The sequence below is a fragment of the Monodelphis domestica genome, chromosome 1, assembly GCF_027887165.1.
Source record: "Monodelphis domestica isolate mMonDom1 chromosome 1, mMonDom1.pri, whole genome shotgun sequence".
In the NCBI taxonomy this organism is placed as follows: Eukaryota; Metazoa; Chordata; class Mammalia; order Didelphimorphia; family Didelphidae; genus Monodelphis; species Monodelphis domestica.
Genome location: NC_077227.1, coordinates 10950012 through 10963356, shown reverse-complemented (window position 1 = coordinate 10963356; position 13345 = coordinate 10950012).

The window sequence follows — 13345 nt, the reverse complement described above, 5'->3', positions numbered from 1 at the left end:
GTAAGGGACAGCTGGGTAGCTCAGTGAATTGAGAGCCAGGCCTAGAGATGGGAGGTCCTGGGTTCAAATACTTCCCAACTCTGTGACTCTGGGCAAGTTACTTAACCCTCATTGCCTAGCCCTTACCATTTTTCTACTAGAACCAAGACATAGTATTTATTCTAAAGTAAGAGTTTGAAAAATGACTCCCTTTAGGGTAGCCATTTAACCAAAGAAGGACCTAACCCATACCTCTGTATTATTTCCATTAGATTATCATGAGAGGCTTTGTTGAGATCTGTAGAAACAGGACCTCTAACACTTCTCTGTTCTGTTATTCTAATGACTTTATCAGACAAATAAGAGCGTATAGGCTAGAAGGGTCCATTATCACCTTCAATGAGCATAGCTTCCCTTTCTGGATATTCATATTTTATTTTAATAAAAAATCCAAGATTTAAAATTTTGTTTGAGAAAGGTCTTCAAGGAAGAAGCTTGCTAACTCCTAAATCCAGAGAATGAACTGTTGCAGAAAGATGCTGGAAAAACCTATACTCCATCAAGAAGATCCAGAATGAACCTTGGGGTGTGGTTGATTGAACTGTAGGTTGATTGAACATTTATTTGAATGTATACTCTTCTGCCAAAGGGGACTGCCCCCTAATTGGGTTTTGTCAATGCACTCAGCAAAATATTGGTTTTGCTGTCTCTCTCTTTTCTATTTCCTTCTTATCTCTAACTATTGTAATTTCCTCTTAGAAGGAAAAATTTTGTATGTATCTGCAGTTAGAAGAATTTAGAGGTACAGGATGATTATGTTTAGTGATCAATTGGGGAGACTAGTCCCCCAATAATCATCAGAGGAGAATGTGAATTTTAGATGTTCCCTACCCTGATTAGTCTTTAAAATCTAGGAATGTCTACATCCCTACTTAAGGATTAAATGTTTAGGAGGATGGTCTATGACAGACATGCACTAGCAAGTGACAAATAAGAAAGAACTGACAGACCCCCTCAACTGTCCTAAGTCAAGCTTAAGCTACCATTGGTACATGTGAGACACAGGAAGTGATATAAAGAACGATCTATATATTTTGCATCACTTCCTCTCTCTAGCCTCTCTCTCATAGAGACGTGGCTCTCTCTCTGGCTCGTGTGGCTCGTGGCAGTGTGCTGGGTGTCCTGGCGGTGTAGGTGAGGCATCTTCCCTGAGCGACCTGGGTGAGTGGTTTAGGCTGATTCCTTTTTCCTTTACCTCCTAAAACACTATCCTCCTAGGAGACCCCTCATCTCGGAGGAGGCCTCGTGGCTGGTAGCCAAACTAGATTGAGAAGGTCCTTTGGTCTAGGCCTTTGAACTCCTGCTTGGCTCAGCCTGGGGGTGGAACAGTTTAAATTCTCTTTCTCTCTCTTCTTCTTAATTTCTTCCCTCTATTGTAATTAAAACACCATTAGATTCCCAAACTGACTTTAGTATTTTATTGGGATTGAATTAATCCCTAGTGACCACTAGTATAATATTCAGTCAATAACCCCTAATTTTATCTCTTATAGTCTTCCATCTTTTTAATCATAAACTTCAGGATTTTTACCAGGAATCAAAGTCAAATTCATAGGCCTAAAGTTTACAGGCTCTGCTCTCTTTTCTTCTTTCCAACATTAGGATGTTTGCTCTCCTGGAATTCTGGAATGACATGGCCCCATTTATCTATGCTCTTCCAAAAATTATGACTAGTTCTTTTAGGCCCCTGGGCTGTGGTTCATCATATGGAGGGTGAAAGATGAAATGTCTGAAGAAATGAAGGTCTAAGTTTCTGAGAGTATGTATTTATTAAGTAGTACATTCCAGTTGCGTAACAAATCAGGACTGGGCCTCTACAACTTGGCAGTGGACCACAAATACAGGAGAAAACAGATTTTTATGCATTAAAAATAATTAATCAAATAAGACCAATTAACTATAAGGAAACAATCCAGATACATGATTAGATAATCTGATTTCTAATTGGAGGAAAAATGAGGGCTTTTCCAAGTTGGAAGGCGGGGGTTGGGGGTGGGGGTGGGAGTTAGCAAGAACAATTACCCGAATTCAGAGAAAGAGGCTTTCAGTTCCCCTAAGTGTTCTTAATTAAAAGAACTCTGAAAAGGTAACTGATTGGGTACCAGATGACAGCAAAACCCATGAATCTGTGGATACAAATGGCAATGACTCAAGATCCATAGGGCACAGCAACAGGGCAAATGCTAAAGCCTGATGTCCTTTGGAATGAACAGAAGGCCCAGTGACCCACGATCTTACTGGTAGGATCATTGCTGGAGATCCTCTGCTGGAGATTCTCAACGCAGTATTTTGTCCATAACCATGGCCAACCATTTGGGACCAGTTTTCAGATAAGACATGAGGATTTCCTGTCATGTATAATTGTGAAAAACTCCTTGCATCATTCTTCAGATCAGACTAGATTTCTAGTCAGCATAAGCCCTGTGCTTGGTTAAGAGTCTCTCAGCAACAGGTGGAAGTCTACTGCTCCAGGCACACAGGGCTAGATTCAAACAATGCAATAACATTTTCTCTCAATGGGCACAATCGAATAAATCTTTCTCCCAAGAAACAAAATAATTGAATAGAAAGGGAACTGAGCTAGAGTCAGAACTGAGTCACATGGCAGAGTCAATGTAGTTTACCCAGTTCCCACAACTGGAACACAATGGCCTGGCCTTATTGAGGGCAGCTGGATTGCCCTTTTGCTCTCTTGAATAACAGCTATTCAGGAGCTGGTTTGGTCTTTCAGGTCAAGGATTATTCTTGGTAGAGAAGACCTAAGCAAGAATTGAGTTGTTCTGCCATCTTTCTTTTCTGCTACTGAGATCAAATGTAAACTCCTTTAAAGTCTGCCTCCTACATCCCTTTCTAGCTTCTTATATATGATTCAATTCTTCTATTTTCATTACTACACACACACACACACACACACACACACACACACACACACACACACACATTGTTTTCCTTAATAAGGTTTTTGGTGTTGCTATTGTGAAACAAACTTTTTGCTATCGGGATTCCTATTTGTGGAACCACATGGCCACTGAGGTATTTTCCTAAGCTGAGATTCCGTAATTCTGTGATAGGGGCTGTATTTAACCGATATAACATTTGGATTAGTTGGCCAGCCATTAAAGTGGCATCAGTGGTGGTCTTCATTTAATTGGTGGAGACATTTTATTCAAAAGTAGTTGACACCAGTATCCCAAGGATGACACTCAAGGGATGCAGACAAGGAGAAATGGGGCCAATGGGAAAGAGGGAAAATACTTGGACCACTCATTCTGGATGTGGTTTAAAGAAAACCCCAAATCCTTAACTTGCAGAAGAGTGGTAAGGGCTTGGCAACTGGGATTAAGTGACTTGCCCAGGGTCACACAGCTAGGAAATGACTGAGGACACATTTGAAGCCAGGATCTCCCATCTCTAGGCTTGGTTCTCAATCTACTGAGCACTTAACTGTCTCCCTGAACAAAGGTTTCTTAAGATGTGCCCAATATGTAGTTTTAAGGTCCTTATAACCATGCTGAAGAATGAAAACTCTACCCTCTTTAACTTTGCCTACATCTTGGGATATGGCAGCACTGGGTACTATGACCTTTTATTCTCCCCACAGCTTGGAAGCTATGCCATGCTCTATTGGCAAATTGTGAAATTGTCCCAGATACTACAATGAACCACCCTTGAAATGCTGCGAGTCCTATAAGCTTCCCTGCTTTCCCAGCTAATACTATAGTGAAAAGAACTCTGGGCTTAGTATTAAAAGCTCTGGGTTCAAGTGGTCACTCTATCATCTGTGTGACCTTAAGCAAGACACCAATACTCTCAGCCTCAATTAATGAATTATCAAGCATTTGTGAATTGCCTACTGTGTTCCAAACACTATGGTATGAGCAGGACTTTTATGGAAGTGATACTCAAGGTAGCATTAGTTAAAATACCATTTAATATGTTTAGGTACTATTGGTTCTTTTCAACTATGTTTTAATTTTTTGAAAATTATTTAGTTACATATTGGCCAAATGTTTCATAACTTGAAATGTCATTAAGTATGAAAACATTCCTTTCTCTTTTCTCCACCCTGATATGATTTTCTTTGGTGTATATTTGTTATAAAACCCACCACGCACTTCAGTTCAAAAAATGATCCACTGAGTCCTGGAAGGATTTTCCAAGGACCTTCCATCATGAATTTCGCTTATACTGCATTCTCTTCTTGCCACTTTGGGAATCTTGTGACCCAAGCTCTGGAAATGAGAAATGTCTTCTGAGGAACCTTCGGATAGCTGGGATCACCCGTGTTTCAAAATTAAGGAGAGAACAGCGCCATGTGCTCTTCCCCGAGTGATGAAGTGACAAATAGCCTTTAGTGTCTTTCCAAGTCAGTTTCCAGAAAGACCTTGGCCACCGTCCCATTAGAGAGAAAGGCTACCTGGGTGAGATCAGGGGGCTGCCAGCTACTCTCCCAGAAGCGCCATGACTGGGCTCCTTATGGCTCCTTTCCTACCTCCAGCTGGATCCATTAGGGTTAGGGTTACTTTATAAGCAGGATGTCCTTGCTTCTCTCTCTCTCTCTCTCTGTGTGTGTATGTATGTGTACGACTTAGCATACATCTTCAAACCTAGGAAGAGCTTAACAAATTAGTTCCCATTCTAATCTGAGTTCTTTTTCAATCATCTAATCAATAGCATTTATTTAGTGCCTACTATGTTCCAAGAACAGTGCAAGACCCGGGGTACGAGATCAGTAATAAAATAGCCCTTGAACTCCAGGAGCTCCCAATGCAAGAGGGGATACAAGTCTGCATAGAATTCTGTACAAGATGAGCACAAGACCATTTGGTAGAGAGTGTCTGAGCATCAAGGGGAGGGGCTGGGGGAGAATCTGTGAGATTTTACATATGTGCGATGTATGTATACACATGTATATGTAGATATAATTTTATGCTAGGTATAGCAGGGGATGCACAATATGAAATAATTGCTCTTGAGAACAACAGATGTATTCAAGACAGAGAAAGTTCCTACAGTCCAAGTTTATGTGAAATGAGTAATTTGTCAGGTTGAATGACCAAGAGGCCCTTTAGGTCCTGTCTGCTCTAGGAGGTCCTGTTTCTTAGGCATTAGCTTCATTCCTAAAATTCACTCGGGTCTCTAGACTTCCCAGGAAAAGATGAGATGATTAAACACGGGCCTCTGAAAATTCCAAGAGGGCTTGATAGATGAATGGCCTGAATTTACTGAGCTCCTTTATTCTTGGACCTGCCACTATACGGGGGCAGAGTTCTTCTAGGAAGATGGTGGCCCACCCAGTGAGCTTTGCTTTTGGGCACTTACTCTTAAGGCACTTCCTACCTGAAACAAGCTTCTTTGGACTTCCCTCTGGCCCCAAGCCTTCCATCTCCTGCTCCATGTGTCCGCAGAGGGAAGGTGGCAAAGGTCTGGACCAGACTTACTTTCATTTGTGCCAGGACAAAGCAACTTCCTCCTCCTCCTGCCAGTCTCCTACCCCTCGATGTGGAAAGCCTTCTGTGCAAAGAAGGAAAACATTGTTTTTGTCTTTAGGCCTTTGATCTGTTGCTGCTCCGGTCCTTTAACTAACTAATTAATTAATTAGGGTTTTTTTTTGTTTATTTATTTATTTGTTGAACCCATACCTTCTGTCTTAGAGTCAATATCGTGTATTGATTCCAAGGCAGAAGAGTGGTAAGGGCTAGGCAATGGGGGTCAAGTGACTTGCCCAGGGTCACACAGCTGGGAAGTATCTGAGGTCATATTTGAACCTAGGATCTCCCATCTCTAGGCCTGGCTCTCAACACACTGAGCTACCCAGCTTCCCCCTGCTGTGGTCCTTTAGGGAACAAGAAAGTCAGTGGAGACCAGGACTTCCATCTCTTGCTGTACAGATTCCATTTACATCTTCTATTGTACTGTCTCCTGCCTAATTTCTGGCCTTTGAGACCATTTAACCAAATGCCTTCCATTTTGTTCTATGCTTGTCTCTTGTGTGATCTCTAGCCTTCTCTGGGAAGAAGCATGGCATCTTCTTTGTGATAATTAACATTCTCACACCTAGTCATACCCTATACATCCCACAGATTCTGAATCTCTGAAGGTCTTTATCAAAACCCCATTCCCCATCTTCCACCCTCCAATTCCTTATTGCTGTCCCCTTTTAACCCTTCTACATCACAGTCCCAACCAAGTGCCACCCTCAGTTCTTTTCCAGGCCATTGTTTCTACATTAACGGCTCATCTTCTCTCCATTGACTCCTTGGTGAGTCACTTCAACTCCGCACTATCCTCTTCTCTGGAGTCCTTAGCCACACCATCAATTTTTTTAATGACCAATGATGTCCAGTCACGCTTTAGTCTTAGATCACTCCCATCAGCTGTGGTCTTTGCTGCTAAACAAAATTGGAGAAAATCACGTAATTAAAACTGAATATCTAGTGCACATCTTAAAGTTGGGTCCAAATTTGAGATCGTTATCTTTGTCCATCATCCCTCCCTCCCCTCCTACCTTCCCTTTTACTATAGAGGGCAACATCCTTCTAGTCCTTCAGGCTCACAACTGAGGAGTCTTCCTGGACTCTTCACTTAGGCTCATCTTCAACATCCCAGCTCTTTCCAAAGTCTATGGATTCTGCTTCTTCACCTCTCATTTGTGCCCCCTTTTCGGGTGAAGGCTCTTCATCCCTTTACTCCTAGATGATTGCAATGACTGCAGTGGGGTCTGCTTGCTTTAATTTTCTCCACTCTCCAACCAATCTCCATTCAGTCATTAATGTGATTTTCCCAAAATGCATATCCAAACTTGTTTCCCCCTTACTCAATAAGCCCCAGTGTCCCCGAGGTCAAATACAAAAACCTCTGCTTGGCATCCAGAGCCTTTCAAAATCTACCTTTCCCTCCTACCTTGCACTTTTCTTATATACCTTATGGTCTATTCATGTTGACCTCCTTGCTATTGTACAAACAAGACCTTCCATTTTTCTTTCATCTCTGGGCACTCTCTGTGACTATCTCCCATGCCTGGAAAATCCCTCTCTTCCACTTTACCTACTGACTTCCTTGGCTTTCTTCAAGTCCCCCCACAAAATATCTTGCCACTTACAAGAAGCCTTTCCTAGAACCTTTTAATCCCAGGCCTTTTCCTTTGTTAATTATTTCCTATTTATCCTGGAGAGAGAGAGACAGAGAGACAGAGAGAGAGAGAGAGAGAGAGACAGAGAGAGAGACAGAGACAGAGAGAGAGAGAGAGAGATGGAGAGAGAGACAGAGAGAGAGAGAGAGAGAGAGAGAGAGAGAGAGAGAGATGGAGAGAGAGAGAGAATCATGTTGTCCCTCTAATTAGATTTTAAGTCCCTTTAGGGCAGGGACTGTTTTTTTTTGTTTTTTTTTTTTGTATCCGCAGAGTTTAGCAAAGTGCCTGGAACATAGTAGGTGCTTCTTAATAAATGTTTGCTGATTAACTAAGCACTTCCTATGGGCCAGTCATTGAAGTAGTCACTGAAGATACAAGGACAAAAATACAACAGTTCCAGGGACATTCATGTATATTCTTCAGGTTCTGATCTTGTGTTCAGATGCACAAATTTCTCAGCAAACGTTTTTATTGATCCTTGTTAAGACTCTCCCTCTCCGAATGAAAATCGTGGTGTCCAACCATTCCTTCAACACACCTACTTTTTTGCCTAGAGCCCTTTTCTTTTCAAAAGGTTTTGATTAAGATTTTAAAATTAAAATTATTTTATTTATGCCTTTTTATATTATATTTTCCTTTTAAATTCCCTTTCCTATCCAGTGAACCATCTGTTATAAGAAATCTAAAAAAAAGTTTAAAATCATTTTTGCAAAACTGACCCATTGGCTGATAATGACTGTATATTTTCTCATCTTCTAATGATGATACTATAATAATAATGATGATAACATAATAATCATCTAATGATGATAAAATAAGATAATTCTCATCTTCATCTTCTCTTCCTTCTTTTTGCAGCAGAGATAAACATTCTGTATGTTCTTTCCTCAGGCAGTCATTCACCAAACATTTATCAAAACTCCATCATCATAAAGACAGCAAGAAGTGATGTTCTTTAAAGTTTACAAAGCTATTTACATTGTTCCTTACAAAACTCTGAGGGAGGTAGGGATTTGTATTATCCCCATATTACAGATGAGGAAACTGAGACAAGCAGTGGTAAATGGTTTGCATAGGCTCTTAACTGCTAATGAGTACCTGAATCAGGGCTTGAATGCAGGTCGTCTGGACCTCAAGACCAGCATTCCATTTACTAGACCACATAGATGCCTTAGCTACTATGTGCCAAGTGCCTTTTTAGATACTGTATATATAAAGAGAAAAGTGCAACAGTTTGGTCCTCAAGAATCCTGCAATCTATTGGAGGTGGGGGACATATATGCACAATTTAATTTGGTCATGGGGGAGAAGTACTACTAGCTGATGGGGAAGATTGGGAAAGTTTGTGTGTAGAATGCATCTGTAGATTTGTGCTTTAAAGGAAACTGTGAATTCTAGGCATAAAGACTGGTTAATGCAAAGAAGTAAGAGATGGGAAATAGAAGAGTAGATAGAAGAAATCAAGAAACATTGTGTAACTGGGACAAAACTAGTATATGAATAGATATAATGTACAATAAATCTGGATAGGTAGATTGAACCCAGGTTGTAAATAGCCTTGAATGCCAAATAAAAGATTTTGTATTTGATCCAAGAGATAATAGGGAGTTCCCAGAGTTTATTGAGGAGACTTAGAATTTGGATTAGAGTCAAGGACATGCATGACTAGTTACTCTGACATTGAGTGTAATGGGATAAATTTACATATGTGAAGGAAATGGATAGGAGAAAGGACCAAAAACCTGGAGCTCATAATACGTTGTTTATCAGAACACACTGCAAATAAGAGACACACATAGAGTGAAGGTGAGGGACTGAAGCAGAATATACTATACCTCAGCAGATCCATAGAAGGTAGGGGTAGCAATCATGATCACTGCCAGAGTGGGGGTAAAATAGATATAAATGAAGATAATTGGAAGGGTTGAAGAGGGTAACTATATTATGTTGGGGAAGGGGGGGTACCATGGATAATGAAACATTGTCAATATTAGTATGCATCAAGTGCATCCAGATTTTTAAAGGAAAAATTAAATGTCATACAGATAAGAATAGTTAACAAAATAATAATAGTGGGGAACTTCAATTTTCCCCTCTCAGACCTAGATGAATCTACCCAAAAAATAAATTAAAAAGAAGTTAATGAGATGAATAGAACCTTAGATAAATTAACTATGATAGATATCAGTAGAGCTCCAACACATTTGCATGAGGTTAGTAGTAGATTGAAGTCTGAGCATACACATAATCCAAACATTGTTTCTTATGGAACAACAAATATTTATAGATCATAAGTATTCTGTGCTTATTAATTCCAGGAGAGGGGTGAAAAGAGGAGAGGGAGACAACATAAATCATGTAATCTTGGAAAACTTATGTGTAAATTTGTCACTGTAATAAAATAAAGGGAAAAAACTAAAAAAAGAGATCCATTTGTAATAAAAAATCATATGTATTCTGCAAAAGTATTACTTTATTACGCATCATACTTTTGAGGTAACCCTGCATTCCTCAGGGGTTGTTGCATTGGAATAAAGTTCCATTTGGTATGACCAAGATGGAAAGATTTAGTTTTGGAAAGAGTATGGTCCTGACAACAGATTGTGTCGGCTGCCTTAAGACCAATCTAATTAAATATGGTCCTGTATGTTAACCAAAAGCCCAATGGGTTAGAGTGACCAAATTAAATGCTGATAGGAACATAGAGAAACAGGCCTTGCTAGAGCAACTGTGAATTTTTTTTTTAAATTTAGGAAATAACATGGAAATGTGTTATTCATGCTCTTTGACCTAAGACTCCCATTACTTGGATTAGATCCATGGGGCATTATTGAGATGGTAATGTGAAGAGTGAAGCAAATTTTCTTCGTCTATCCATCAGCAATTTTTAAATTAATCAACCAAGAACTTAAAATACTCTTACCAGTCACTAAGTAGGAGAGTTCACAAGTCCCTTGCCAGAGAGGGTGACAACTCCAGAGGCCACTGACCACCCCTTGGGCAGTACTAGGCAAATTGAAAGACTGCAATTGGTTCCTATAAAGTGAAGGAAGGGACAAGAAGTGATGTTGGAAAAGGGCTATAAAAAGTCCTGAACTTCCTGTCCAGGATATCTTTGGTTTGGAGCTTTGTCTTGGAGCTTTGGCTGAAACCTTCAGCTTGGATCTTTTGCTGGGACCTGCTCCTTGGGACTACTTCTTTGGAGGACAGCTTCAGAGACTCTGCATTGGTGAGTTGGACTGCAGGAGGAGACTCTCTCCCTGGATCTTGTGTTGGCTTGCTGGTGAATAGCTGGCCTTCCTTTCCTGGCTTCTGGAAAGATTGGCTCCAGAGAGGCCTCCCTTCCCTGGAGGAGGCTGCATTGGTAGAACCTTTGCTGAAGACACCACCTGACTTCTGGCTGAGGATTACTGGAAAATCCACGTGGGGATAAGGGATGTGGTGAAGCCCTGCTGGGGCTGAGCCCCACACTGGAGTAGCATTTAGGGTGATAGGTTAGATAATTCTCTACCTTCTTCTTACATTTTCCCTTGCCACCTCTTTGTAAATAAAGCTACTAAAAGTCATTTTGACTTAAGTTACAATATCTTTAGATTGGTGACCATAATATTACTACAGAATTCTCATATTTAGCATAAAACCTAAATTTTAAATTCTTACAGTAAAAAACTGTATATATATATATATGAAAATATTAATGGCATTTTTTTGTAATGACAAAACAACTGGAAACAACACAAATGCAATGAATGGGTGAAATGGATGAATAGATTGTGACATTCAAATGGATTGCATTATGTTTTTAGAAATGACAAGTATAGGAAAAAGAAAAAAACAAAGAAAATAAATGAGACAAAAAGAGAAGCAAAGAGAAAAAGAATAATATAACCATGATCACATTAAAAAATAACAGCCACAAACTCAAAAGAAAAAATATATACAAGTAAAACAAATCCAAAGGGGACTCAAAAGTAAAGATGTTTCTATTAGTATACACATATAATTTACATATTTTCAAACAAATTGGAAACAATGTGGAATTTGTGGTTTTACACATAACTTTTTATACATTTGTTAAATTTTTAATGATGTAGTTATTAAGTATACAATTAAACATTAAAAATTTTTTTAAATGAATTTACTTATTACTAACCATGAATTTGTAAAGAATCCGATGATGTTACAGAGAAGGCAGGTCTGTTGAAATGTCAGATTTGGAAAGCTACGTATTTGCTGGGTTCTCCTGGTTTAAAGTTAAGAGGAGAAAGTACTTCAGGGCCTGCATAAAACTTCTCATTATATACTTGTCCAGTACAAGCATTCTTCTTTTTAGATGCATGCAGGGAAGGTTTCCATTTCAGGAAAGAACAAATTCCAAAATTCCTTTTCAGGACTTATTCACTAAAGTATTTTTAATCACTCCATGAACACATTATTCCTTGGAAACATATTCTTTAAATATTGTATATTGAAAACTCTCATATTTTAAAGTCCAAACTTTATCAAAAGTTTGTCATCAAAATATGTGAGTCAAACCAAATGCATCTGAGAATTCATGAATGTTATACCTGACTTTTCTTTTGATTGACAGAACCAGCTGTGCTATCAGGAAAACTCAGGAGATCCAAATTTAAATACTGGTTCTACTAGTATCACACTGTTTTTCTGGAACATTGGATCATTTGTCCTCTTTATGACAATTTCTTCATCTGTGAAAAAGGGATAATAATGATCCAATTGTAACCCAGATTTTTGTTTTCGTTATTCTCACTTTTGCCTTTTTGTCCCGTAAATGTTTATTGTTGGAGTTAAAAATAAAATCTGAAGGAAGTGTGGAGGGTAGAGTCAAATCTAGTCTTTCCTCTACTTTTTGGTAGTGCTGCTAGAAACAAGAGTAAATGCAGGTAGAGAGTACCTAACAGTGAGAAACAGCCAGAATACGCATTGATTGTTATAAGATCAAATTCACTTTTTGAGGCCAAGGTGCTGGGTAAGACTGTGTTGTACAATAGAATTGCAAACTTGATGTTAGAATGCATAAGATCGGTTAGCCCAGGGATGTGTGTAAGGGATGGGTTGTCACTGTATGGGGTGGGAGGTCTGAACCATGAACTTCTAAAAATATTTTGGTATCACAAATTTCCGTATCGTTGAATTCAATTTCGTATTTCCTGTGAAATCTTTTGTCATTTTTTTCATTCAAAAATACCTAAGAAATCTTCCATAGTTTTTTCAGATTGCCAGAGATATGATAAAAATGATACAAAACAGTTGAAGGATTTCTGTGTTAGTGGAAGGGGCTTTAGAACTGGTCTTATCAAATCATCTACTGTAACCTCAGCACTTACACAATATGTGATTTATTATTTGTCCTTTGGGAATTAAGCAAATACTGGTACTTCCTTGACTAAAGATAATTTATATTCCATAGTTAGATACAATTCAAGTATATACAGGGAAGAAAAAGAATTGAGCACAATTGCTGACCAGGACCAGAGGGAAGATGCCTGAACAGTAAGTGATAGTGTTCGAATCTTGTGATTCGATTGTTCTGGTGCATTCTTTAGGAGGTAAGACACCTTCATCTTTCAAATAGATTTAAAAAATCAACTGGTGAACCTGTTACATTGACTAGAATTGGGATAATTGGACCTTGAAAGAGTTATTAAATTCTTAATTTCTGGGATTGTGTAGTTAAGGGAAAAGTTGAATATGAAGCTGGTGAAATGTCTTCTCTCAATGGACCTCAAAGACAGTTTCTTATAGAAGATACATTAGAGGTAACAGAATCACAAATTTGTTACTTATAAAAATCTAACTTAAATTTTAATTATGTTTTTTAACTTTTATGGTAAACTCTAGCTGCTAAAGAAAGGACTTTTGTTTTGATAGGGGAATCACAGTATATCAGAGTTGGAAGAAACCTCAGCAGCTCTACACTCCAACCTATACTCTAAAAATTCTACTAAACCATACCTGAGAAGTAATTACCTAGTCCTTACTCTCTCTAGGAAGGGAAATTCAATTATTTCCCAAGTCAGCTCATTCTGAGTTATGATATCTTTAATTGTTATCCCGGTTTTCCTGATATCAAGCTTACATTTTCTTTATTGAAATTCTCACCTGTTGTTTCCAGTTCTGCCCTCTTGGGCAGAAGACACCATGTATAATCTT